The sequence below is a fragment of the Notamacropus eugenii genome, chromosome 4 (assembly GCF_028372415.1).
Source record: "Notamacropus eugenii isolate mMacEug1 chromosome 4, mMacEug1.pri_v2, whole genome shotgun sequence".
Lineage (NCBI taxonomy): Eukaryota > Metazoa > Chordata > Mammalia > Diprotodontia > Macropodidae > Notamacropus > Notamacropus eugenii.
Genome location: NC_092875.1, coordinates 455,322,638 through 455,350,170, shown reverse-complemented (window position 1 = coordinate 455,350,170; position 27,533 = coordinate 455,322,638). Strand labels below are relative to the sequence as shown.

The window sequence follows — 27,533 nt, the reverse complement described above, 5'->3', positions numbered from 1 at the left end:
TATAACCAGAAACTAAGAGTTCCACTACTTCTTCAAGTACTGAATAGGAGAAATTTATTACAGGAAAAAAATGATCTGAACAGCTCATCAGGCAAATAGAAAAGGGAACATTTCAAAATTATATTGTGCATCATTTTCAGCTAGTAGGTCATTAATAAAATGAAAAGGTTTTTTTCTGCTTTAAGGTTTGGGAGACTGGTTGTATTAACAAAATTCTTTAGATTTCTTTAACTCAGAAATTCCTTTCACTGTATTATCTCATATCAAATGAAATATTAAAAATTATCAAACATTGAAATTGTATTACTGAAGTTCATTTCGTAAACATTTGTAAACCATATATTAATATATTCAATCATTATTTAAATTAGCTATTTCAAATGTCTCAAAGTAAAGCTGATGCTTTAAGGTATACTAACTTTGATCCTGAACTTTTATTACTAAATATGAGGTAAAATTTCCATTCCTAAATTGTCAAAATGAAGGATATGTTTTTTAAGGAAATTTTACAGCAATTTCTATTATAGAATTTTGGAGCTTTTCATTACACGCTAGGTAATCATTACAGTTGCAGTCCCTTTAAATATTATCCAGCTCTCATGAGAAGTGGAGATATCCCTCTGAAACTTCGCCCTGGAAACTGTTCTATGACTTTAAAATATTTTGAGCCCTCTTGTCATGGAGATCATAAAAAAATGCTTGTTCCGATACCTACATCACTGATATTATGTAATCTTTCATAGTGTTTCAAAGTATATCTTAAAATTTAGTACGAATTATAGATGCTAATACATGCAATATATGTGCAATGATTATTTTTGTTTTAAATGAGGCCTATGATTCCACTGGTATGGAGGACTACCCAATTTACAATCCTAGATAGTTGTATGATGGATTTAGAGGCTCTCTAACTTGTCCAAGGTGATATATTCAGTATGTATCACAAACAAAACTTGAACTCATATCTTTCTCAAATAAAGACTAGCTCTCTATCCACAATGTCATGTAGTCATATTTCCTGAATGAAAAATGTGAAGATAAGATAAACAATAATATAATCTGCTTTTAAGAACTCTTTAAAAATTATTTTCTTGAAATCAGTTCCAGAAAGTTGTTCTCCAAGATTTCTAAAGGTCTTGCCCTACTATATTCAAGTTTTATAAAAGGGAAAGAGTAATTTTTTTTAAAAATTAATGTTTCTCTCCTACGTATCCACCTTCACCCAACTCCCATCTATGGCTCCAAGAAGTTTCAACATGCACAGTAGCCACACTGTGGTAAACCTCTGCAGTCAGGCTAATCAAGGTTTACTATAGACTAGGGGTCTCAAATCCATTTCGGAGTTAGAGAGATTGTGATACTTTCCCCAGTGAAATGAGTAGTTGAGAACAATTTATTCCAATCACCCATGAAGGTGTTAAAAGCAGACGCTGTGGAACTGTAGATCTTGCTGTAGATCTTGGTCGGGAATTGAAGATATCAGTCATGCCCTGTAACCTGGGCTATTTCCAGTCATTTTGACTTTCGTCCTGTTAATGGACTTAAGTGATTCTGGAAGAGATTAAATCTCATAACTTTATCCTACTCAGCCTCACAAATTCAATTCATGCACAAGGCAAGGCATCATCCATGATATCATTGGTCCTCTTAGAAAACAAAGTACAAACAGCAACATTTTCCTCAAAACTTAAAAAAAAAAAAAAGAGTTGTGCACCTGGCAGATGATTAATGAAGGTTTGTTAAAATGAATGACACCAAGCAAAACATGACAAACCAAGAACCACATAGGATCTCAATGCAACTTTCCTATTCTAATTTAATCTTTATGTACAGCCTCTCAATCTCATGTTTAATGGTATCCTATGAATTGCAGAAAAGGAAGGGTGAGATAACTTGCTTATTAGAAAGAAGAGCAAACATGTTAGTTCTGGGACATATTGTATGAAGACGTGGTCCAAGGTGATGAAAATTTGTTATAATTTTCTTTGGACTGGAATCCAGTTAATTCTCCTCATTGGTAATGTGTATGGTTTAAAAAGAAACTAGTTTCTTTCAGTAGTTTTGGACACACAAATATTTTTATAAAATAATCTTTTGGTCTAGATTCCTAACTGCCAGTTGTTGTTTTTTCCTTCTCCTTCTTTAATTACCCTGCAAGATGCATGAAAAAGAATGCATTACAAATTGGATTTCTGTTACACTGAAGTCTAGTACTGTTGCTATGGGTGACGATTACCATAACATAATGTGTGTAGGAGTAACATGCATCATCAACAAGACAAAATTTAAATCTAATAGGAATTATAATTAGGAAATTTTTGCACGACAGAAATTAGTCATTCAAAATTTTTTTTAATTCCTCATTTTGTCCAAATGCTTATCTTCCTTATTCATACTAAATCTTTACCAGAAGGGACCAAAAAAGAGACACACTAAAAGGTAAAGATAACTACTTCTCTATACTTTTATAGCAAAAACTCAAAGTTTGACCATTAAAAAAAAATACCATAGTGAAAATACAAGTTTCCTGAGTCCAGATGTTTCCCCCTTTTACAAAGATGGAAATATATTTGGAAATTTTACTTTCATAACTGTAGCACTCCTAGTATTAAGAATTTGTGAATATGAAAGGAGTATTAGGAGTAGCTCCTTCTATCAGGGAATGAGAAAGGCATCATTTCTGGGCTCAGAAGATCCCAGAAGTTCCAGTTCAAATTCCACCTCTGACACTTATTTCAGTATGACCTTAGAAAAGTCCCTTAAAATTAATAGACCTAAATTTCTTAATTTGCAAAATGAAGTATGATCAAATACTTTTTCAGGTATTTAAATCTGTCTTTATCTCTGTAAAAAGTATTCTGTAATTATGTTCACATAGCCACTAGATGTACCATGAAGTGTAGGCTCCAAGGTATTTTATGTTGTCTGTAGTTATTTTGAACAAAAATTCACTTCTCTCTTTCTACTATTCGTTAATATGTAAAAACGATAATGATTTCTATGGGTTTACTTTATATCCCATAACTTCGCTAAAGTTGATACTTCTTTCAACTATTTTTAATCTATTTTTTCCTCATCCCTATTTAGTATGCCTATTTTTACTTTTCTTTTGTCTGAGATCATGACCAATATTTCTGTCTTTTGTTTTTTTCCTTCCACTGAAGCAAAATAAATTCCGTAACAAAGCCTTACTTTAATTCTGTGTGTTTCTCTCTGTTTAAGGTCTGTTTCTTGTGAACAACATATTTTTGGACAATAGTTTCTAGTTCATCCTGATATTGGCTTCTGTTTTATGAGTGAGTTCAATAGCTTCACATTCAGTTATGACTATTAACTGTTCATTGCTTCCTTCCTATTTTCTTCTGTTCATCCTTCCCCCTCCCTTTTAATCTTGTTTCTCCCATAAAGTCTGTCTTTCTTCTGACCACTGCCTTCTTTTATTTACTCTAATTTTTATCATCCCTTTTCCCTTTTCCCCTTTCTATTCTACTTGCCTGTTGGATAGCATAGTTCTCTATTATCAACTGAAGGTGTGTATGTATATGTATATGTATGTACATATGTATGTATGTATGTATGTAAGTATGTGTGTGTGGATCCTCTTTGAACCAGTTTAGCTCAGAGTGAAGTTAAAGTGTTGCATGCACCCTATTTCTTCTTCCACTATAAAATCTCTTCCTTGTGCATCTTCTTGATGTGAGACAGGTTTCTGCTTTTTTCCCTCTCCCCTCTCCTTTCTCTCAAGGCACATGTCTTTCTCACCTATCCATTTTCTTAGCATCATCCCGCCATAAGGGATTCAGTCCTGCACCCTCTTTGTATGTAGAAACCTTTAAACTCTTTTAATAACGATAAATTTTTTAGACATTACATATATCATCTTCCCATATAGAAATGCAAATAATTTAACCATATTATATCCCTTATGATTTTTCCTTTGATATTTACCTTAAAAATTTCTTTTTAGTTTTGGATTTGGAAGACATATTTTCTATTTAGTTCCAGTCTTTCCTTCAGGAATGCTTGAAAGTCCCCTATTTCATTAAGTATCCTTTTTTCTTCTCTTGAAGGATTGTACTCAGTTTTGTTGTGCAGGCTATTCTTGGGTGTAATTGTGTTCTTTTGCCTTCTAGAAAATTATATTGCAAGCAGTTCACTCCTTTAAAGAGATAGCTGCAAACTCTTGTGTGATACTGACTGAGGTTCCCTAGTATTTGTATGGCTTCTTTTGGATACTTCTAGTATTTTCTCTTTGACCTAGAGCTCTGTAATTTGGCTATTATATTCCAGATCATTTTGGAATCTCAGCTAGTGAACAGTAGATTATTTCAATGCCTGTTTTACTCTCTGTTTCTAGGATATTTGGACAATTTTCCTGGATAGTTTCTTTTTTTGGAAACTATTTTTAATTTTAATAGTATTCTATTTGTTTCACACTTACACATCAAAAAAATTATTAGCATTCACTTTTACAAAATTTTGAATTCCAAATTTTTCTCCCTCTCTACCTCTGTTCTCCTCTTCCTAAAATGGTAGGTAATTTAATCTAGTTTATATATGTATTATCAAGTAAAAATATTTCCATATTAGTCACAATTGTGAAGGAAACAGATCAAAAGAAAAAAATACAAATGAATAAAGGAAGTGACATCAGTATGCTTTGATATTCATTCAGAGTCCATCAATTCTTTTTTTGAATATGGATAGAATTTTTTTGTGTGTATGAGTCCTTTGTACTTGTCTTAGATCATTGTGTTGCTGACAAGAGGTGAGTCATTCACAGTAATAATATCAGACAGTATTGCTGGGTACAATTTTTTTTCTAGTTTGACTCATTCAATTTTGCATCATTTTCTATAAGTCTTTTCAGGATTTTCTGAAATCTCCCTATTCATTGTTTCTTATTGCCCAATTGCATTCCATAAAATTCATATACAACATCTTGTTCAGTCATTACCCAATAGATGGGCATTCCCTCAATTTCCAATATTTTGCCCACATGAAAAGGATTGCTATAAATATTTTGCACATGTAGGTCCTTTTCAATTTTTTATGGTTCCTTAGGGATACAGATCTAGTAATGGTATTTCTGGATCAAAGGGTATGCACAGTTTGGTTCTACTTTGGTCAGAGTTACAAATTGCTCTTCATAATGGTTGGATCAGTTCACAATTCCACCAATAGTACAATGCTGTCCCATTTTTTTCATATCTTCTCCAACATTTATCATTTTCCTATTTTTGTCATACTAACCAACCTGATAGGTGTGAGGTGTTTTAATTTGCATTTCTACAATCAAAAGTTATTTAGAGAACTTTTTCACATGTCTATATATAGCATTGATTTCTTCTTCTGAAAAGTGCTTGTTCATATCCTTTCACTAATTATCAATTGGGGAATGGCTTGCATTCCTGTAAATTTGAATCAGTTTTTTTATATATTTGAGAAATATCCCCTTTATCAGAGATACTTGCTTTAAAGACTGTATCTTAGGTTTCTGCTTTCCCTCTAATCTTAGTTGCACTACTTTTCTTTTTACAAAAGCTTTTAAATGTAGTGATAATTATCTATTTTAAATTTTGTAATGCTCTCTATCTCTGTCAATTTTTTCTACTCCTCATATATCTGATGGGTAGATAAATTGTTGCTCTTCTCATTTGTTTATTATTTCATATCAAAATCATACACCACTTTTTGGCCTTATCTTATTAGTTTGTGTGAGATGTTGGTCTATACCTAGTTTGTGTCAATTGTTTTTCAAGTTTCCCAGCAGTTTTTGTGAAATGGTGAGTTTTTATCCCAAAGGCTGGAATCTTTGGGTATCAAACATTGGGTTTCTAAGGCCATTGATTTCTGTGTCTTGTACTGAATCCATTCAATTGATCCACCACTCCATGCCTTAGCCAATAAGATTTTTGATGATTACTGCTTTATAATGTAGATTGAGATCTGCTATTGCTCAACCACCATTCTTTTTATATTTGTATTAATTCCCTTGATATTTTGGATCATTTGTTATTCAGGAGGAATTCTGCTGTTATGTTTTCTAGGTGTACTAACTAATTTTTTGTAGTCTGATGTGGGGCTTGATAAGTAAAGTAATTTAATTAGAATTATCATTATTTATTATATTAACTCAGACTATGCATAAGCAACTGATATTTTCCCACATGTTTAGATCTGTTTTTATTTGTGTGAAAAACATTTTCTGTGTTCATATATTTCCTGTTTGTCTTGGCAGGTAGACTTCTAAGCATTTTATATTGTTTACAAATACTTTAAATAGAATTGCCCTTTCTCTTGATGTTATGATTTATTGGTGATATAAAGAAATGCTGATGATTTATATGGGTTCATCTTATGCACTGTAGCTTTGCTAAATTTGTTAATCATTCCAATTTGTAGTGAATTTTTAAGAATCTCTAAGTATACCATTATATCATCTGCACAGAGGGATAGTTTTGTTTCCTCATTGCATGTTCTCATTCCTGCAATTTCTTTTTCTTCTCTTCTTGCTATAGTTAACATTCCCAGTTTTATATTGAATAACAATGGTGATCACAGGCATCCTTGCTTCATCCTTGGTCTTACTGGGAAGGCGTCTAGCTTATCCTCATTACAGATAATGCTTCTTGATGATTTTGGATAGATACTATTTATCATTTTAAAGAATATTCCTTTTATTCCTATGATCTGTAGTGTATTTTTTAATAGGAAATGGTACTGTATTTTGTCAAGAGGTTTTTCAGCATTTATTTAGATGATTCTATGATTTCTGTTTTGTCTTTGTTAATACAGTCAACTATGTTGATATTTTTCCTAATATCGAACCAAGTCTGCATTCCTAGTATAAATTGTGCCTAGTCATAGTGTAAAATCCTTGTGACATAATTCTGTAAATGATTTGTGAGTATATTTTTCAAAGCTTTTGCATCAATATTGACTAGGCTATTTTGACTATAATTTTATTTGTTTTAAGCTCTTCCTGGTTTAAGTATCAGCACCATATTTGTGTCATAAATGGAGTGGGGCACTTTTTCTTTTAAATTTCCAAATACCTTATAAAGTGTTATAATTAATATTCTTTTAATTATTCTATAATTAATAAATTATAATTAATTTTCTTTAAATGTTTGGTAGAATTCAATCAGGAAACCATTTGGCACCGCGATATTTTTTTTTTTTTTTACTACACAGTTCATTAATAGCTTATTCAATTTTCTTTTCTTAGATGGTGTTATTTAGGCATTAAATTTCCTTATCTATTAATATAACTAATTTATATTTTCATAAATATTCATAAACTTCACTCAAACTGTCAGATGTATTACCTTATAATTGTGCAAAATATTTCCTAACGATTTCTTTAATTACTTCTTCATTGGTGATGATATCATGCTTTTCATTTTTGATACTGATTATTTGTTTTCTTCTTTTTTTCCCATCAGATTAATCAATTGCTTATACTTCTGTTTTTTTTTCCTTTCATAAAGCCAGCCCCTATATTTATTTCTTAACTAAATAGTTTTATTTATTTGTGTATTTTACTTTCAATCTTCTTAATCTCACCCTTGATTCTCAGCATTTACAATTCGAGGTCAGTTAAGGATTCTGAATGCTCTTTTATTTTAGGTTTTTAGTTACATGCCCAATTCATTGAATTGTTCTTTTTCCATTTTGTTGATATAAGAATTTGGAGAAATAAAATTTCCCCCAATTACTGCTTTTGCTGCATCCTATAAATTTTGGTATGTGGTCTCATTGTTGTAATTCTCTTTAATGAAATTTTTAGCTATTTTTATGCTTTGTTCATAGATGAACATATTCTTTAGGAGGTGAATAAGAGACTGGCTAAGATAGATATGATAAATCTCTGTTGAAAATTGAATGGGGATAGCAGTACATGGCACATATACAAAAACTGACTATAAACTAGTGCTTAAAAACCTACCATTCCAGAGCAGAAAGACAGAGATAGTCAATGCATCCTTCTCAGATCATAATGCAATAAAAATATATGTAATAAAAAGCCATGGAAAGAAAGAATAAAAATTAATTGGAAACTAAATAATCTAATCATGACAAAAGAATGGGTTAAACAACAAATCATAGAAACTATCAACAACTTCATTTAAGATAATGACAATAATGAGACAACCTATCAAATCTTATGGGATACTGCAAAAGCAGTTCTTAGGGAAAGCTTTATATCTTTGAATGCCTACATGAATAAAATAGAGAAGGAGCAGATCAATGAACTGGGCATGCAGGTGAAAAAACCAGAAAATGAACAAATTGAAAATCCCCAAGTAAATACCAAATTAGAAATACTGAAAACCAAAGTAGAGACTAATAAAATTGCAATTAAGAACACTATTGAACTAATAAATAAAACTGAGTTGGTTTTATGAAAAAAAACAATAAAATTCATAAAACTTTGGTCATTTGATTTAAAAAATGAAAGAAGAAATTCAGATTACCAATATCAAAAAGGAAAAGGGTGAATTCACCTCTAATCGGTAGGAAATTAAAACAATTATTAGAAATTACTTTGCCCAACTTTACGTCCATAAATTTGACAATCAAAATGAGATGGACAATTATTTTAACAAATATAAATTGCCCAGATTAACAGAAGAGGAAGTTGAATACTTAACTAACCCCATCGCCAAAAGAGAAATAGAACAAGCCATCAACGAACTCCCGAGGAAAAATCGCCAGGGCTGGATGGATTTACAAGTGAATTCTATCAAACATTTAAACAACAGTTAATTCTAATATTATATATATTATCTGGGAAAACTGAGGAAGAAGGAATCCTCCCAAATTATTTTTTTTGATGAAAATATGGTTTTGACACCTAAACCAGGAAGAGCCAAAACAGAGAAAGAAAATTATAGACCAATTTCTCTAATGTATAGATGCAAAAATTTTAAACAAGATTTTAGCAAAAAGAATACAGCAAATAATCATGAGGGTAATACAAAATTTATCTGGAAGAAAAAAGCATCCAAATTATCAAGGAAAATAATGAGAAAAAAATGCTAGAGAACGTGGTCTTGTGCTACCAGATCTCAAATTGTATTATAAAGCAACAATTAACAAAACACTTGGTACTGGCTAAGAAACAGAAAGGTAAATCAGTGGAATATGTTAGGCACTCAAGTCACAGTAGTCAATGAATATAGCAATCTATTGTTTGATAAACCCAAGGACCCCAGCTTCTGGATAAGACCTCCCTAGTTGAAAAAAAAAATTACAGTAAAAACTAGATACAGTGTGGGGCAAACTAGACATAGACCAATGCTTGACAATGTACACAAGAATGAAGTCAAATGAGTACATGATCCAGGTAAAAAGATTGATAGTATAAACAAATTAGTGGAGCAAGCAATAGTGTATTTTTCAGATTTATGGAGAAGGGAAGTATTTTTGATTAAACAAGAGAGAGAAAGCATTATGTAATGCAAAATGGATAATTTTGACTACATTAAACTGAAAAGTTTTTGCACAACCAAACCCAATGCAACCAAGATTAGGAGGGAAGCAGAAAACTGGAAAAGCATTTTTGCAACTAATGTCTGTGATAAAGTCCTCATTTCTAAAATATATAGAGAATTGAGTCAAATGCACAAAAACACAAGTCATTCCCCAATTGATAAATGGTAAAAGGATATGAACAGGCAGTTTTCATAGGAATAAATTAAAGCTATCTACAGTCATGTGAAAAAATGCTCTAAATCACTATTGATTAGAGAGATGCAAATCAAAACAACTCTTCAATACCACATCACACCTATCAGATTGGCTAACATGACAAAAAAAGGAAGCTGATAAATGGTTGAAAAGATGTGGGAGAGTTGGAACACTAATTCATTGTTGGTAGAACTGTGTGCTGATCCCACCATTCTGGAGAGCAATTTGGAACTATGCCCAAAGGGCTACAAAAACAGGCATACCCTTTTACCCAGCAATAACACTTACAGGACTGTATTCTCAAGAGATCATAAAAATGGAAAAGGGTTCCACATGTACAAAAATACTTATAGACACACTCTTTGTAGTGGCCAAAAACTGGAAATCAAGGGGATGTCCATCAACTGAGGAATGGCTGAATAAATTGTGGCCTATGAATGCAATGGAATACTATTGTGATGTAAGAAATGAGGAACAGGAAGACTTTAGAGAGGCCTGGAAAGTCTTATATGAACTGATGCTGAGTGAAAGGAGTAGAACCACGAGAACTTTGTATGCAGAAACAACCACATTGTGGGATGAATTTTTCTGGTAGACTTAGTACTTCACTGCAATGCAAGGACTTATATAATTCCCAGTGGTCTCTTAAGGTAAAATGCATTCCACATCCAGGGAAAGAACTAAGGAATTCAATCACAGAATGAAGCAGATCATTCTCTTTTGTATTACATTTTGGTTTGTTTTATGATTTCTCCCATTCATTTTAATTCTTCTATGTAGCATGACTAAGGTGAAAATGTATTTAATGGGAGTGTATGTGTAGAATCTCTATAAAACTGTTTTCCATATCAGGGAGGTAGTGGGGAGGTAGAGGAGAAGGGGAGAGGCAGGGGAAAAAACTAAAATATATTGAAGTGATTGTAGAACACTGTAAACAAACAAGATAAGAAGTGCTTGAAAAAAAGAGAAGAAAAGTTCGTCTCAAGTTCTTCCTTCTTCTTGATTGCTAAATGTAGATGACCTTGATTTCTGCTTTCTTGGGAAAAATTAAGTCATCACATAACAAATCTCCTCAGCCTTTTCTCTAATTGTCTCACCTTCAGGTATTTAAAAATAAGTTGTCCCTTTGGTCTCAGGGGAAGAAATCATCCAATACCCTTGTTAAACTAGCCCATTCTTTTTTTTTTTTTTTTTTTTTTTTTTTTTACCCTTAATTCCACTTTAACCTATCTATTTTGTATCCTATTTTCACAGTCATTGTTTTTTCTACCTTAAAATTTTCACTGGCTGTTGAATTCTGCATGGCCAATAAAAATACTTATAGATCCCTTGACTTAAAACCAAAACAAAATTTCTTTGACCCTGTTGCTCATTCTTCAATATATTGCATCATCTCTCTTTTATCAAACTTCTATAAAGAATGGACAATATTCCCTAAATCTCTGAGACACTTGGTTCCATGATGGATAGAGTGTTGGGTCTTGAGTCAGGAAGACCTGAGTTCAAATCCAGGCTCAGATACTTAAATTGTGTGACCATGGACAAAACACTTAACCTATTTTCTCAATTGTAGAAATGAGAAATTCTCATTGTAAGAATTATCTGTGAAAGTCCTTAGCATAATGTCTGGCACAGAGAATATCCTATATAAATATTTACTCCCTATACCCACAACCATGTCCTCATCATACATTCACTCCTCATCTTCAGTATATATTTCTTTTCCTCCTTGAATTCTATTGAAATAGCTCTATCACTGAATACCATCTAACTAATAGTCTCTCTTCCGTACTAATCTTTCTTATCCTTTCTTTGGTATTTGACACTCACTGCTAACCATCTCTTTATATTCCAGTAGGACATGGAGTTGGATAATTTTGGGGAATATTCCACTCTACTCATCTCTTTAAATGGAAAAAGACCAAAGAAATGATTAGTAAAGTGACTTGTTCAAGATCATACAACTAATAAATGACAGGGCCAGAATTCAAATTTTTTTTTTTTGCCTCAAAAGTACAAACTTTCACCTGTACGTTATCATAAGTTCTACAATACTGCCCTTTCTAATCATTCTTCCCTTCATCTCTTTACTATTCTGCTGGATTTTTGACTGATTTCACAAAACAATGATAAACAAGAACAATTCACAAAGTATTTTTTTTTTTTACTTTCTGGACTTTAAAACCATCTCCACTTTACCTGATTCAGCCTTTCAGTTCCCTTTTATTTGTTGTCCTTTTCTATTCAGATGTAAGATCCTTGAGGACAGGGATTGTACTTATTTTAGCTTTAATTTGTAATCCTGGTGCTTACTGCAGTTCCTAGGACATAATACAACCATAATAAATGCTTGTGATTTCCTAATACTAGCTAATATTGGTATATTGTATATTAATAAATAATATATACTGTTGGTAAAGCATTAGTATAATGCATCATTAGTATAATAATAGTATTGTGGCTTCACATACTTTTTTATTGCTTATAATATTCTTATCAATTAAATGTGAATGTTCTGGAAGACAATCTCTTAGGTGGTATTTTCTCATGTTTCCTCATCATCTCTAGTGATTTCAGCTATTCCACTGGCTTAGTTATTACTTTCATACACATAGAAGTCAGTGACATCACTAGCTATAGTTTTGACTTCTCAAAATTAGCATAGTCATATATTTCCAGCTTCCTGCTACATATCTCTGCTTGGATATCTTCATTTATATCTTACAACTCAATATATCTAAAATTGAACTTCTTTACATCTTTTAAAGCTAAAATTATTTTAGAGTGTGCCTGGATAATAAACTTGGAATGGCCTCAGGATCTTTCCTTCTACTCATCCCACACAATCCACATATCATTCTGTTTCTAAGTTTTAAAATTTCTTTTTTTATTAATTAATTAATTTTATTTATTTTCAGTGTTCTACTATAACTACCATGTAATTTAGATTATTTTCCCCCTCTGTCCCCAAGACTGCCTACAATTTTGTATAGGTTTTACACATACATTCCTATTAAATACATTTTCACTATGTTGATGTTGTATTGAAGAATTAAAATGAGTGGGAGAAATCATCTAACAAACTAAAATGCAATACACATACACACACACACACACACACACAAATAATCTGCTGCATTCTGCAACTGAATTGCATAGATCTTTCTCTGGATGTGGAAGGCATTTTTGTCTTGGAACACCACTGGGAATTTTTTTTTTTGAGTCTGTGCATTGCAATGAAGTTTCAAGTCTACCAGAAAAACCTGTATCACACTGTGGTCATTGCCGTGCACAAAATTCTCCTGGTTCTGCTCCTTTCACTCAATATCCGATCATATAAGTCTTGCCAGGCCTCTCTGAAGTCTTCCTGTCCATCATTTCTTATAGCACAATAGTATTCCATTACATTCACATACCACAATATATTCAGCCATTTCCCAATTGATGAGCATCCCCTTTATTTCCAGTTTTTGGCAACCACAAAGAGTTATAAATATTTTTGTACATGTGGAACCCTTTCCAATTTTTATGATCTCTTGGGAATACAGTCTTAGAGACTCTATTGCTGAGTCAAAGGGTATGCATATTTTTGTAGTCCTTTCGGCATAGTTCCAAATTGCTCTCCTAAATGGCTGGATCAGATCACAGCTCCACCAACAGTGTATTAGTGTTCCAACTCTCCCACATTCTCACCAACATTTATCATCTTCCTGTTCTGTCATGTTTGTCACTCTGATAGATGTGATGTGATACCTCAGAGTTGTTTTCATTTGCATCTCTCCAATAAAAAGTGATTTAGAGCATTTTTTCATATGATTATAGATATCTTTAATTTCTTCCTCTGAAAATTGCCTGTTCATATATTTTGACCATCTATCAATCGGGGAATGATTTATGTGTTTGTATATTTGATTCACTTCTCTATATATTCTAGAAATGAGTCCTTTTTCACTGACATTAGCTGTAAAAATTCATTCCCAGTATTCTCCATCCCTCCAAATTTTAGTTGCATTGGGTTTGGTTGGGCAAAAACCTCTCAGTTTAATATAATCAAAATTGTCCATCTTGCACTTCATAATGCTTTTTCTCTCTTCTTTAGTCAAAGATTCTTCCCTTTTCCATAAATCTGATAAATACACTATTCCTTGCTCCACCAATTTGTCCATATTATTAATCTTTATTCTTAGATCATATACCCATTTGGACTTTATTCTTGTGTACGGTGTCAGACAATGGCCTATGCCTGGTTTCTGCCACACTTTTATCCAGTTTTCCCAGGAATTTTTGTCGAACAGTGAGTTTTTATCCCAGAAGTTGGGGTCCTTGGGTTTATCAAACAGTAGATTGTAATATTCATTGTCTACTATGTCTTGAGTACCTAGAATATTCCGCTTGTCTACCCTTCTGTTTCTTAGCCAGTAACAAGTGGTTTTCCGCAACTGTTGAGATGATCAGGTGGTTTCTGTTAGTTTTGTTGTTGATATGATCAATAATGCTAATAGGTTTCCTAATATTGAAGCAGCCCTGCATTCTTGGTATAAATCCTCCCTGATCGTAATGTATTATTCTTATTATAAGTTGCTATATTCATTTTGGTAAAATCTTATTTAAAATTTTTGCAACTATATTCATTAGAGAAATTGGTCTATAATTTTTTTTTTTTTTTTTGCGGCTTTGTCTCTTCCTGGTTTAGGTATCAAAACATTATTTGTATCACAAAAAGAATTTGGGAGGACTCCTCCAATTTTCACAAATCATTAGTATAGTATTGGAATTAACTATTCTTTAAATGTTTGATAGAATTCACTTGCAAATCCATCCAGCCGTGCAGATTTTTTCCTAGGGAGTTCATTGATTGTTTGTTCAATTTATTTTTCTGAGATGGGGTTGTTTAAGTATTCAACTTCCTCTTCTGTTAATCTGGCCAATTTGTATTTTTTAAAATACTCATCCTTCTCACTTAGATTGTCGAATTTATGGACATAAAGTTGGGCAAAGTTATTTCTAATTATTATTTTAATTTCCTCCTCATTGGAGGTGAGTTCACCCTTTTAGTTTTTGATATTAGTAACTTGGTTTTCTTCTTTCTTTTTTTAAATTAGATCGACCAAAGTATTATCAATATTATTAGTTTTTTTATTAAACCAACTCTTCACTTTGTTTATTAATTCAATAAATTTCTTAATTTCAATTTTATTAAACTCTTCTTTGGTTTGCAGTATTTCTAATTTGGTATTTACTTGGGGATTTTCAATTTTTTCTTTCCCTAGCTTTTTCAGGTGCATGCCCAAGTCACTTGATCTCCTCCTTCTCTATTTTATTCATGTAGGCATTCAAAGATATAAAACTTCCCCTAAGAACTGCTTTTGCAGTATCCCATTAGATTTGGTAGGTAGTCTCATTATTGTCATTCTCCTGAATAAAGTTGTTGATTATTTCTATGATTTCTTGTTTAACACGCTCCTTCTCTAGCATTACATTATTTAGTTTCCAATGAATTTCTGGTTTATCTTTCTATTGAATTTTATTACATATAATTTTTATTACATTATGATTTGAGAAGGATGCATTGACTATCTCTGCCTTTATGCACTTGATTGTGAGATTTTTATGCCCTTGTTTATGTTCAATTTTTGTATATGTGCCATGGACCACTGAGAAAAAGGTATATTCCTTTCTATTTCAATTCAGTTTTCTCCAGAGATCTATCATATCTACCTTATCCAGAGTTTTACTTACCTCCTTAACCTCTGTCTTGTTTATTTTGAGATTAGGTTTATCAAGTTCAGAGAAGGGGAGGTTGAGGTCCCCTACTAATATAGTTTTGCTGTCTATTTCTTCCTTCAACTCCCCCAACCTCTCCTCTAAGAATTTGGATACTATATCACTTGTAGCATACAAGTTTAGTAATGATATTGCTTCATTGTTTATTGTGATTTTTAACAGGATTTAGTTTCTTTATCTCTTTTGATTAGATCTATTTCTACTTTTACTTTGTCTGACATTAGGATTGCTACTCCTGCTTTTCTTACATCAGCTGTGGAACAATATATTCTGCTCCAACCTTTTACCTTTACCCTGTGTGTATCCCCCATTTGAAATGTGTTTCTTGTAAACAATATATTGTTGGGTTATGGCTTTTAATCCATTCTGCTCTCCATCTCTGTTTTATGGGAGAGTTCATTCCATTCACATTCACAGTTATTATTACAATCTGTGTCTTCCCCTCCATCCTCTTTCCCATCATTTGTGCTTTTAGTTTCCCATCTCCCTTCCCCTCCTCAATAGATTTTTTACTTTTCACCAGTTTTAATACTTCTACCTGAGCAATATATGTCATATTCAACTTCTCCTGTCTATTTTTCTCACAACAACCCTAGTTCACAATTGAATCTCTTTTTAATCCTAGACTATTGCAATAGCTGCCTAACTGCTTTTTTACTTCCAATCTTCTTCCCAAAGCATTATTCATACAATTGCTAGTAATCTACCTTTTGTCATATTTCTACCTATCATCATTAAGCCAAATTTTATTACTCTCCACTTTCCATTCTATCCTAAGCTTTTTCTTCTCCATGTCCCTGAAAACACTCTCCACTATATCTGTTGAGGTTCTTCTATTCTCCCATAATTCATCTAGAGGCAGCTACATGACAATATGGATAAAGTGCTATACCTAGAGTCAGGAAAATGTGAATTTAAATTTGACCTTAATCAATAGTTTGTGATGCTGGGAAAGTCACTTAACCTCTATTTGTCTCAGTTTCTTCAACTATAGCATGGGTATAATAGTAGAACCTAAATCCTAAGGTTATATGAGAATAAATTGAGATATTATTTGAAAAATGCTTAACGCATAGCAGGTCATAAGAAATGCATCTTTTCTGACCTATTCTCATGCTTCCAAATCTGAGGCTATATTATCTATGTAACCTTCCCTTGAAGTTCAGGTAAAATTCATTCTTTTTTTCTCAAATTTCTCATTATGCTTCATCTCACCTTAATACTTAGCCCATTACCTTTTGTTTAATTGGCAATTACATATTTGTTTCTCTAAACCAAATGTAATGTAAAGTCTTTGAACACAATCCTGTCTTATGTATTTTTAGTTGCTCATAGTAGTTGGTCAATAACTGTTTTTTTTTTTATTTAGGTATGACTTTTTAAGGATAATAATAACAATAATATTGACAATTTTTAACAGCTACATTTAAGATTAGTATTTATATTTTGCTTATATGTGCTAGATGCTGTAGAGAATGTTTTCTCATTTCCTAATTCCTAGTTCCCAATAGCAGTATATTATGGGTTGAGGAGTGAATGCATGGTGAGAACATGGATAGGGGTGGGAGGAGAAAATCCTTCTTTCCCCCTATACCGTTGCTCATTGTTTATCCATTGTCTTTTTTCATTACTCCAAGTGAAATTCCTGGTATTTCCACTCTGCTACCCCCTCACCCACTCCCCCCCCCCCACATACTACAGAGAATTAAATCCATTCATTTTCATTTCCAAAAGTACTAATGAAATATTCTAACTCTGAAGCCTCTGAAAGAATAAATCTTAGGGTGTGACAGAATTATTGACCTAATGATACTTCAGACCATTCCAAATCTTGGCCCACTGAATATTTACCCACTTATTCTCCTCTTTTTTCTTCTCCTTCTGAAATTACTCTGTGTAATATATCTTTAGAGATCTGAACAACGTCCTAAAATGAAGGACTTAATAATTATTTAAGAAGTGCAACAATTCAATAAATTCACCTGGTGTTTAGAGATCTGTTAATATAATGTAAAGACAGCCTAGCAAAAGAAGATATCCTTTCCCTTTACAAGATCATTTTAGCTGAGAGGGTAAAAGAGAGTTGACACATATGTCAAGGGAGCTCTGTGCTCCTATTTGCATTTGGGTTCTTTTAAAGTTTCTATGATCATTTTTTGCAGGGATATTTTAGAGCTCCATAATCCCAGAATCATTTTTGCAACAATAAAGGACTGTCACCTTGAGAATATCCTTGTTCCTTGTCTGCTTCTCAGGATTCTTTATCTTATCATACTTCTAGAAGATTTTATATGAATCTCCAGGGAATATAGAAACTGAAGCTTGCTTTTGGGAAGTATATTTTTAGTTATAACTGCAGTTCATCTAATCATTTTGAGTGAGCTACTGATATGCCACTATCAGGAAAGGTACTTTAAAATTAAGATAGTAATTTTGTACTGTTAGAATATTCAGATCTTAAATTAGCAAAAAAAGAAAAAAACAGTAATTACTGGGAGGTAGGACAAGCCACATTGCTAGTTAGACCCTCTCTGACAGTGACAGTGGAGAAAAGAAATAAAGTAAAAAATATCCTTTGTGAGGAAAATGACTTAGATTCTAGTCCCAGTTCTATCATTAACCTAACTCTGTAACCTTGTGTAAATCATAAGATTTTTCTGTGTTTCGGTCTCCTCATCCATAGGATCAATTTAAGAGAAAGATTTCTAAGAAGAAATAAAAGGAAACATACCTAAACTCAATCTATTATAGAGCAAAAGCTCATCTTTTATTCCTTTTACCCCATCTTTTGACTTTGTCCTTCCTTTTCTAAAGATTTTTTTCTTAAATATAGTAGAACACATGTTCTTACCTATGCCTGCACAACATGCAGTGAGCATATCATTTGCAGCCCACCAAAGGATTTCAGATGGCTGCCAAAAATGTAGAAGTTATAAAAGAAAGTGAAGATGCAATAAATGCTTTGCATATGCACTAGATAATCCACCTTCCACTAGTCACTGTTGTGTCCATCATGTAACTTGGTGAGAGAGTTGCCACTGTGTACTCTTTCATATTTGTTACATGACCTGCAGCAATCAATAATTGTCAATCTCTCTCTAGTCTGAGAGGAGTGAGAATCATATCTTTTTATCATTTTTGGTCATTACTTAATTTAAGCAGTAAGAAAACCTGAAAAATACATTGCAATTTATACCTCTTAGCCAAACAAATTTTAACGTTAATATGATTTCATGATGAATAAAATTTTAAGTAATGAGTGTAATTAATTGATTTTAATTGAAATTTCTCTTTTTTAACATGGTTTATTTTCAAAATAGTTTAATCATTAATTATACCTTTACTTGTAAAATGAGATGCTAAATGCCAATCTGTGAGCTACAAAAGTTAATTTTGGCCCCTACCTAACTTCCGAGTTCTGCAGGTCTCTTCTTACCTTTGGGCCTCAGAAGGTTTGTTTCCAACAACTTTCAGCTTTTGATACTGGTAAGATATACATCTTAGTCATATAGACCAATTTCTTCAGTTGCACAGATGAAGAAACTAAGGTCCAGAAAGATTAAGTGAAGGCAGCACAGACAAGAAGAATAAAGCAAGCATTTGAACTCAGGAATTCCTATTCTGAATCTATTATATCCTGCTGCTTTATAACATGTTATTAAATATAATTTTTACCGTTTCAAAAATTCCAATTTATTTCACCACAACACTCCAGGGAAATGTGATTTCTTTAAAAAAATTATGAGGGCAACGACAACTTTATGATATTTGGTGTATGCATTTGGGATCAAACTCAAGAAATAAAGAGGTGTGAAAAATGCCTGTTCTCCCTATGTGCCTGGGCCATAAGTATTTTCACCACAGTCACTAATTGGTTGTCTTTAAAAAGTTAAGTTGGTTTTTTTTTTTTTTTTTTTTTTTTTTTTTTTTTTTTTATGCATTCGAGGAGGACCACAAAGTATTAGGAGTCAGAGTAGCAACTGACACCAGGTGAAGGAGTGGTCTTTGTCACTTGGAGTCATCAGGAAGACAATGAGCCCCTGGTCTCCCTGGCAAGCCTGTGTCTAGGATGACCAGACCTATCCTATCTGTCTTCTTTACTTTGGTACAGGACTGTTTCAGAAACTTGAAAGGTCAGGAGTCCATACCAAAATATAAAAGCAGTTCATAAACAAAGCTTCAGGAATGATATGTGGGAGTTGGTCCAGTAGTGGCTCATCCACCAGCTAGGCTACATCCAAAAGTGAACTTTGAGAGGGGAAATACTCTGTAGCAACTGCTTTAAGTATAAGCTTAGTCCTCTAGGGGATCAACAAGCTAAAACTACAGAGAGTGTACCTGCAAGCTGGGAATATGCTTTATAATGTCTGTTGTGTGCATGTCTTCTCAGGAAATGCATCTCTGGATAACCTAAAAAAAAGAAAGAAAAATAAATATCCCAGAATCTTTATAAATCTTTTTTTCTTAATAGTTTTGATTTCTCCTTTTATTTTTTAAATGAATACTTGTATCTCACTAGAACAAATTAATTTAACAAATTGTTTGCATTGCTCCTGTTTCTTAAAGCAAGAATTTCAAGTATTTTCACAAATTTTAAAATATATTTTTTCACACTCATCATTTCTCAGATTGTAAAAAATAAATATTTGCACAATTGCACACACCTACATTGGAAAATAACAGGAGACTTAATATAAAGAATAACAGATTACTTAAACAAATATTGCAGTCTGTATTCATTGTCATACATAGGTGTCTTGTAGAATTCAGGTGTGATAATACATTGTTCTTCTGAACACAATTATATCCCTTGATACCAAAGGATTTATAGCTTGGTCATCTTCAGACAAACAAATTGTTACTGCTGGTTTGTATTAATAGGCAAATTTGTTTTTCTCAGCAAAAAATGCACTGCTACTGACAGAGAAAACATGTCTAAGGAACACAAACGTGGGGAAAAATTAGAAAAAAGAAATATTTTTCTATGAGTAAGAGATTCTCAATTCCTATTTTTAAAGAAATATTAATGTAGTACAATGGAGATAATTTTCTCTCTTTTTATTTCTCTACTCTCTATTTGAGCTACCTCAGGACTAAATTCATGTTGTGCAGATAATGGATATATATCAAATTTAAAAAAAAATTTCTATGATTATTCAGTTTTAAAAGATGGTGGACATATCTTTCCTATTATTGCTAAGTATTTTCAATACACTAGACATGCTGAATATAACATATAGAAAAAAAAACAACCTTGATAGAACATAAGTAAATCTGATAAATAGGTACTGGTCCCACTGCTCCATAGTCAGTCACTCAAAAGATGATATCAAAAATAAAATAAAATAACATTGACTGTGAAATGAACAGGTGTCATATCAGCATCACACACATATACACATATCTTTATTTGTATACATTTGTATATATGTGTGTGTATGTGTATATAGATCTATTCATCTATCTATCTATTTATCTATCTAATTTTAAGGTCTGCAAAGCATTTTTAAAATGTCATTTTATTTGATTATCACAACAACCTTGGAATATATGTGAGATTATTATCCTTATTTTACATATGAGAGAAGAAAGGCAGATGTTAAATGACATTCTCAGGCTCACACAGCTAAGTGCCTTAGGTCAGTTTTGCACTTAGCTCCCAAATTCCTCATCCACTGCTTGATCAAAGTGCCACTTAGAAGTCCTTAGATGGATGAGTATAAAGGGATGAGCAGAGTTTGCCATGGTAAATAGTACTGGTAAAGAACATTTTTTGTAGAAAAAAACAACAGTCATTTAGAAATCATGAAAATGGCACTGATAAACAACTAGCTGCTTCCTAGGTACAAAGTAATTATTTCTCCCACCTCTCCCTCTCTCTCTCTCTCTGTCTCTGTCTCTGTCTCTCTCTCCAATAGTCAGGTGGGAAATGTTCCTTTCCAAAAGAACAAATGGGGAAAGTAAGTCAGAAGGATCCCATCCTAGATGGAGACTAAGATTATCTTCACAGCTTTTCCCCAAATTTCCACTGGTTAACAGTATGGTATTCCATCCCCTCTGAGAGTCTTGTGGCATTTATTGGCACCAGCCATGCTTCTGGAGTCTATGAAACCACTTTCATAGCCTTATTCACATATCCCATCTGTGAACTTCTTTAATCTGGCCTGGGTCCATTCCTCCATGTCCTGGGTAAAGAGGGGAAGCGAGGTCTGGGCACCCAGAGGAAGCACAAGATAACTCCTCTTTAGGGGCTGTTGCTGCCATAGCTAATACCACTTCTGCAACTACTCTTGGACAGCTAGAGCCCAGATTACATGGGCATCTACTACCTGGAGGGCCAGAGTTGCTACCAGTTGTTTCTGGGGGACCCACCCCAGGGACACAGCATCTACCTCTGGCTCCACAAGTACTTGCTCCCTCTGAGCTGTCCGAAGTCTGGGACTAGAGCAATGTAAAAGGGGTCAACTGTATCAGCATCACCCAGAATTAGTACATCCCCCAGTACTGAGGTTCCTGCTGGGCCCATGGCAGCACCAACACCCTGGCATATTGAATCAACATTAAGTGAAAGGGAGCCTGGTCATCTACACTCTTGTCTGTGCAACATGTGATTGACTGAGGCAACCCTGGGTCCTGTGAAAGGAGGAATGATCTCTTTGTGCGGATATATGCTAACAAGCATTGCACTCTTGATGAGACTTGCACATCTACCAGGCCAAAGACTAGGAATGTGACAAGTTTAACAGTTGCCAAGGAGACAGTGAGGCTGGTGACCTTGCCCAGCTATCCCCTTGCTCAAAACAAAGTCAAGTACAAGTCATGTCATCATTTCTCTGAGGTTATGGTCTTCTTCAGAAACGAAGGATGAACACAATAACAACAACCTTATAGCAACCTTTTCTGCTACCACTTGATACTTTCTAGTTTGCTTTACTAAAGGAGAGTTCTGACAATGTAGCAGAGAAAACTTCTTATGTAATTCAGCAAACTTCTTTTCCACCTGAACATTTTCCTCCAGCAATTTGTCTCTACCCCTGCCATTTCTTTCCCCATTTCTATTGGTATGTATTACTTGTAAATATCATTCTAAGTCTATGGGTTCTGAATTCTGCAGCCTCAGTTCCCAGTTTTCACATATCCCTGTGCTTTTAGTACATTCTCTTGCCAAGGAGGAATAAGGAAAATTTTCCCATCCATGATATTCATTTCCTTCCCTAAAGCCTTCTAGAGTCGGTATCAAACAGGAAGCAGCTAGATGGCTCAGTGGATAGAGCACTGGATCTGGAGTCAGAAAAATGTGACTTAAAATATGACCTCAGACACTTGCTAGCAGTAAAACCATAGGTGAGCCTCTGTTTGCCTTAATCCATCGGAGAAGGAAATGGCAAAGCACTTTAGCATCTTTGCCAGGAAAAGTATGAGCCTTAGAGGTTAGATACAAACTGCCGTTTTCTTCTTGTTTTATTTACAAAGAGAATGTCAGGAACTGTAATTAATATAATTTCTTTCCTGATAATTACATGGCTAGTTTATTGGCTGCTGGACAAATATCTCACATTTAAAGTACCAACTGTTAAGTTAATGTTTATAGGCAGTCTAAAATTGTGATTCTTAGCATTCTCTCTGATCTCTTTTCTGTCACTGCCAACATCACAGCAGAAGCTGAAGAGAGTCATGTGGAAATGAGGTGCATGTTATATTTTTCTCTATTTCATACAAAAAATGGTCACTGATTGCAAAGCTTATATGCAAAGGCACATTTCAACTGCTAGACTAGACTTCATAAAGCAGTCATCAACTGTCATGTGGTATAATAGAAAGAATACTGTCTCTGAAACCAGAGAACCTGGATTTTACTCCTACTTGTGTGTCCAGACAATGTACATTACCTTCTAGGGTTCCAGTATCCTTATTTATGAAATGAATGGGATTGACTAAATGCATTCTGGTGTCCTTTTTAGAAAACAAAATCATGAGGCTATAATTCTATGATGGGGCTAAGACTTGAAGCGTTCCCAGGAGGAGAGATAGAACTTGCCAAAGTTCATACACTGCAGTCATTGCTTTTGAAAGGTCAGGATTGCCTCCACACTAATAAGAGAAACTAGAAAATACGTACAGATGCATGTTTGTGTGCACCCATATACACTCAAACATATGCATATATACGTATGTACATAGTTATTTGTATAGCTTTCTCTTAATTCCCTACTATATTCACGATATTGCCTGTTTTATTCAAATTTAGAAGGAATTTGAAATAATTTGGATGGTTCTGGTTATTTGAAAAAATTTCTAGGGAACTGTTGACTTAGAATCAGAAGTTATTGTCATTAATTGTTTCAGTTTTGTCCAACTTTTCACAAACTAGGCAAGAGTTTTCTTGGAACGTATTTTGGAATAGAGAGTCAAGATGAAAAAGTAAGGCAGGAATTCCTCTGAATTCCCATAAATCATTCACCTCCAGACAACTACAGAATAATACCTCAAAGCAAATTCTGGAACTCAGAACCAAAAATAATAATAATAAGGATCAAACAATCTTCAAGCCCAATGCAACTGAGAAAAATAATATACAGGGAATGGGGTATAGAAATCTATCTTGCTCTACAAGAAAAAAGATAGGGATAAGGGAAGAAAGGGGTGTGATAGAAGGGAGGGCAGATTGGGAGAAGTGTATTCAGAATACACAGTGTCTTGAGGTCAGGGGAGGGGAAAGATGGGGAGAAAATTTGGAACTCAAAATCTTTTGGAAATGAATGTTGAAAACTAAAAAGAATTAATTAAAAAGAACTACAGACTTGAACTGTGTCTATAATTGTCCAACTATATATAAGGGGGTAAAGGTACTGTTCACTCAGTTTGAGCAACATGAACTACACTTGATGAAGAAAGGTCTATCCTCCCTTCTCTTTTTTAGGTCCTATGGCTCCCTGAATCAGGTTTATAGTTTGCGTCTGTTTTGTTTTTGGTTTTCAACTCTAGGTTCAGGAAATAGAAACTTTAGATATGGGAGGTTGAACCATGGTGACGTTGGAGATAGTATTTGGATTCTAACCTAGATGTTGTTGTCAGGCCAGTGAGGAAGGCCTCAGAAATCAGGGTTCTGGGATGGAAACGCAGAGGAGCTTTGAACTTGCAATTTAGTGGGGGTCATGCTTTTAGGGAAGTGAATTAAGTTTTAACTCTAATCCACTTCCTTTCCCCACAGTCTGATGTGTTGTCAAAGGGGATAATGCTTCCCCCAGCAAGGATTAGAATGGGGGATATTTGTGTGTCTGTCTTTGCTGTACCTTTGAAACAAACCTTCCTTTGTAAAAGTTAATCTAAGTAGTCGAAGGAAATGAAGGTTCCAATGACCCCCAAAATGAGGGGAACATAATATATGGGCATTTGAGTCAATGACAGAGAAACTAAACACTCTCACCCCCTTAGTGGTACTGACAAACCTGAAGGACAAGTGAAATATAACAGAACTGATCTTTAGGTAGTAGTGGATCAAAGTAGTCACTGTTTCAATAATCTAGGTTTTCTTAATATAAAACTGCATTTGTGTAAGAAGTTATATCCCTTATGTGGACACCATAAAAAAGACTAGGAAGATTACTAGTAATCAGACCAGTCATGCAATGGTCCTAGTTAATGGAACAGTGAGACAATAGCTTTGCCTCATTAACTCTTCTACTATTGAAAATAAAGACTTAAAGATAGAGGTCAGGAAAAGCAATTGTCAAGAACAAGTGAACAATTTGCCATTAAGAGTACAAATTTGTTTAAGTTTCCAAGCTCAAGTATAGGCATTGTCACTCTCCTATTCTCTGTCCTTCAGGCGTTATCATTTATATAAAGATATAATGCGTTGAAACATCAGGGAGCAAGCCTTGACTTTCCAAAACAACTTGTGCAAGGAAGAGATTCCCTAGAAATATAGTAGTTTTTTAATAACACTCAAATTAAGAGAAATGTAGCAGAGAATACAGAAAAGAAGCTATTGAAAGGGAGCGTGCAATATTAACCTTGTTACCATTTGACCAGGTAGCAATTTTCAATGAAATCCAAATATTTGGGGAAATTAAATGATTCCTCTTGCTTATCACAGTTAAAATCCAGAAAAAAAAATCAATTCAATAGCTATGCTACTCCTTCCCAAAACTGATCAATCTTAGTGATTGTGCAGCTGTACCTGATAACACTTTGGGTACAGATAAAACTGTTGGCTTGAAGTGAAAAACAAGAGACGCAAAAAAATTTATTATAACAGATATAGTCTAGGTAAGCTATATTAATCTGTCAGATAGGACTACAAAAAGTAAATTTTTAATGAGAAATGCAATGAAAAAAAAACAAATTTTCTATATTCAGCAACATAATCATCTACTAAAGTTGAAGTGAGGGTACAGATAGGAAAGTGAGTAATTTACTCTTTCTTAAGGATAATTTACTATGTTCACATAGTAGTAAGTAATGCTATTATCACAAGAGCTGTTCTATGTTCTGCCAAATAGTATGCACAGGTTGCTTGCCATCACCTTGTTCTTGCTCTGTTTTTTTTTTTTTCCTTTTAAATGTCTTCAAGGCCATACTTGATAATATATTTTTGACATGGCAGCATTAATACATGAGCTATTATAACTCTGTGTACCCTAACATTAATTCCTTTGGAGTCATACCCATTAGTCTGTTTTCCCGAAGCATAGCACTGCCATATACATAAACATTACCAAGGAGAAAGGCATTTTCACCTGCCATTGAAAGGACTTTTTTGGAAAGCATATTGCAAAATTTGAAATTATTCAAAAAAACAGACCTACAAAAACCATATTTTTATAATTTATGTTATATTTATATTTGTATAGTATTAGGAACATGTCAACTCTCAAAAGTTTCAGAATCAAGAAAGTCTTATTTTTGGAAATACTATTCTTTTTTTTCTTTGTTCTAGATTGCAAGAACACAGTAAAAATAGTTGACCAATAAAAACAGAGCTAAATAAGAGTCTCAAAAAAGATTATGAAGATGGAAGAGTAAGAGCAACTACTCACCTAAACTATAAGACAAATTCTTTCAGATACCTCTAAAAAGAGAATCTGAACAGATTGTAGAGGGGCAGAATCCAATAGGAGACAGACTGTGGCAGATTTCCTGCGCAGGACAGACTGGAAAGTCTACCGAAAGGATCTGTTGCACAGGGCTGAAGGAGTGCACAGCGTTTAAGCTGTACCAGCACAGACCCCACCATGGCAGAGCCAAGCAGGAAGCACCATGTGTTCTGAGGCAACACTGAGAAATCTTGGGCATATCAATCTAGGATCAAGGTCCAGTGAAAGTGGATGAGAGAGAGTCATGGAGACCCAGACAACTGCAGGAGCTGCTCATGAGACTATCAACCCCCATCTTAAATGTCTGTAAGTCACTTACTTGAAATTTCACGAACCAAGATGTCAAGAGTGATTGGCAAATGCTCCACCCTTCCCTTTATTGAGGTTGAAAAACACATAAAATATTTTCCCAGGAAAAATCCTGGAACATTGGGTCACCCAAAGGGACTAACAGTCTCTTAGCTGTGAGGCAAGAAAAATTACAAGGAGGGGTGTCCCACTTGCTGTGGCTGAAGGGGACCAATTCAGGACCAGAGCTGTCCCAGGCAGCCCCACCTCAGTGAACCAGGAGGAGATCCTGAGACACAGGTTGGTGGAACTCTCAATTATAAACACCAGGACCCCTGATGTGCCTCAGCACAACCAGAGTAATATGGAAGACACTAGTGCAAACACTAGTTCACCAACCACTGAGTCTGGGAGAAGAGAGAGTTAAAATAATAAAGAGGGGGAAAGGAATGATGGAAAAGACACAGATAATAATCATAACTGTGAATGTGAATGTGATGAACTCTCCCATAAAATGCTGATGGATAGCAGAATGGATTGAAAACCACAATCCAACAATATTTTCTTTACAAGAATCACATTTGAAATGGGGGATACACACATATTAAAGATAAAAGATTGGAGCAGAATATATTGTGCTTCAGCTGACATAAAAAAAGCAGGGGT

The 27,533-nt window shown here is 33.9% G+C and overlaps 1 long non-coding RNA gene and 1 pseudogene across 1 annotated transcript in view; one reads left to right on the top strand and one right to left on the bottom strand.

Annotated features, from left to right (window-relative positions):
* Window positions 1-27,533, bottom strand: part of LOC140498656 (uncharacterized) — a 48,706-nt gene that overhangs the window by 14,939 nt on the left and 6,234 nt on the right. The window contains exon 2 of the long non-coding RNA XR_011965168.1: window positions 19,819-19,890. This is a non-coding gene — a long non-coding RNA (uncharacterized lncRNA). The remainder of the gene's footprint in view (window positions 1-19,818; window positions 19,891-27,533) is intronic.
* On the top strand, window positions 21,432-26,440 carry LOC140498782 (cathepsin Z pseudogene; annotated as a pseudogene).